Source organism: Euphorbia lathyris, chromosome 4 (genome assembly GCF_963576675.1).
Source record: "Euphorbia lathyris chromosome 4, ddEupLath1.1, whole genome shotgun sequence".
NCBI classification, from domain to species: domain Eukaryota; kingdom Viridiplantae; phylum Streptophyta; class Magnoliopsida; order Malpighiales; family Euphorbiaceae; genus Euphorbia; species Euphorbia lathyris.
The window spans coordinates 77,130,258-77,132,070 of NC_088913.1; the positions used below are offsets into that span (position 1 = coordinate 77,130,258).

At 35.5% G+C, this 1,813-nt stretch overlaps 1 non-coding gene across 1 annotated transcript; it reads right to left on the reverse strand.

Moving 5' to 3' along the window:
- Positions 1-645: 645 nt before the first annotated feature.
- Positions 646-752, reverse strand: LOC136228276 (small nucleolar RNA R71). The gene has a single exon (XR_010688604.1). It is a non-coding gene; the product is annotated as a small nucleolar RNA R71 (small nucleolar RNA).
- Between the last annotated feature and the right edge of the window lie 1,061 nt (positions 753-1,813).

Below are 1,813 nucleotides of genomic sequence, written 5' to 3' on the forward strand. Positions count from 1 at the left end.
TTCGAATCTAGGTTTATTTATACTTATTCAAACTTTTATATTTTATTTATTTCAAATTACTAACATATTTATTTTTCAAAAATTCTGTTTTATAGGTAGTTTTGGTTCGTGCGAAATTTTAAGTTCATGCGCAGTTCTCGAAGTTCAGGCATTCCACCAAAACCGCTAGACCCAGAAATTGAGAAAACTCTTAAAAAGAACAAGAAAGACAAGAAAAACAAAAACAAAAACAAAAACAAGACTCCAATAAAAACCAGAGTTACCGAGCCAGAAATTATGGCTACACTCATGGATTACGCTAGGCCAGGAGTGGCCGTTGTAACAAACAGCATAGTTAGACCCCAAATAAATGCAAATCAATTTGAGATTAAGCCAACATTGCTTAATATGTTACAAAATAACGTAACATTTTACGGGTTACCTAACGAAAATCCTAACACCCATTTGACAAATTTTTTAGAAATTTGTGACACTTTTAAAATAACAGATGTGACTGCGGAAGCAATCAAACTTCGCCTTTTTCCTTTTACTTTGAAGGATCGAGCCAAAGAATGGTTAACTTCTATGCCAGCCGCAACATTTGAAACTTGGGAGCAATTAGCCCAAGCATTTTTATCAAAATATTTTCCTTTAGCAAAAACCGCAAGAGTCATTAAAGAATTGACATCCTTTTCTCAAAATGACAATGAAACTCTTTATGAGGCTTGGGAACGTTTTAAAGAACTTCAACGTTTATGCCCACACCACCAATTGCCCGCTGAACTTTTAATGCAAACATTCTATAATGGACTAAATCCTACTACTAGAGGTTCATTGGATGCTATGTCTGGAGGGTTATTCATGAAGAAAACATCGGCCCAAGCAAGAGAACTTCTGGAGAAATGGCAATCAACAGCAGTATGTGGCCCGCGGAACGTGGACACGTACCAATGGCGAAACCATCATCCTCAACTACGTCATCAGTTAATGGTATAGTGAATCTTGATCCAGTTGCGATGTTGCAAGCCCAATTTTCTGCCTTATCGCACAAAATTGATAGGTTTATGGCACCGTGTGATCCTAATGGTCAGCCAATCCAAACGGATGTGGATTATGAAGGTATGAGCGAAATTGAACAGGTAAATTTTGTCCAAGGGTAAAACCAAACTAATAACCCTTACTCCAATACATATAATCCTGGATGGAGAAATCATCCTAACTTTAACTGGAGAGATAATAATAATAATAATGTTAATGCTAATCAAAATCGTACCACCAATTATCAAATCAATCAAGAGATACGATTAGCACTTTATCTTCTAAAATCGACAAATTTATTGATGCTATGAATGGAAAAATAAGTAATCACGACGATGGTTTTAAACGGATCGAGAATAAATTCGATCAGCTTATTAAAAACCAATCATCTAGCATCCATAATTTGGAGGTTCAAATTGGACAACTCGCTAAATCAATTCCATCCCACAAAGAGGGAAGTCTTCCCAGCCATACGGAAGAAAATCCGAAAGAGCATGTTAAGGCAATCACTCTTCGTTCAGGGAAAAATTACTTAGGTCCGGAAATGCCCGGAAATTCAACCTTACTAGGAACTGATTTACCAAAGTCCAAAGAAGATACATTAAATCAAAAAGATGCACAAATTGACTCTAGTACAAAAACTTTTGTACCCAAACCACATTTTCCACACAAAGTCCGCAATAAGGACTATGACAAACAACTTTTAACATTTTTAGATAAACTTAAAAATTTGCATATTAATTTAACGTTTATGGATGCAATTACGCAAATTCCCAATTATGGTAAATTCCTAAAG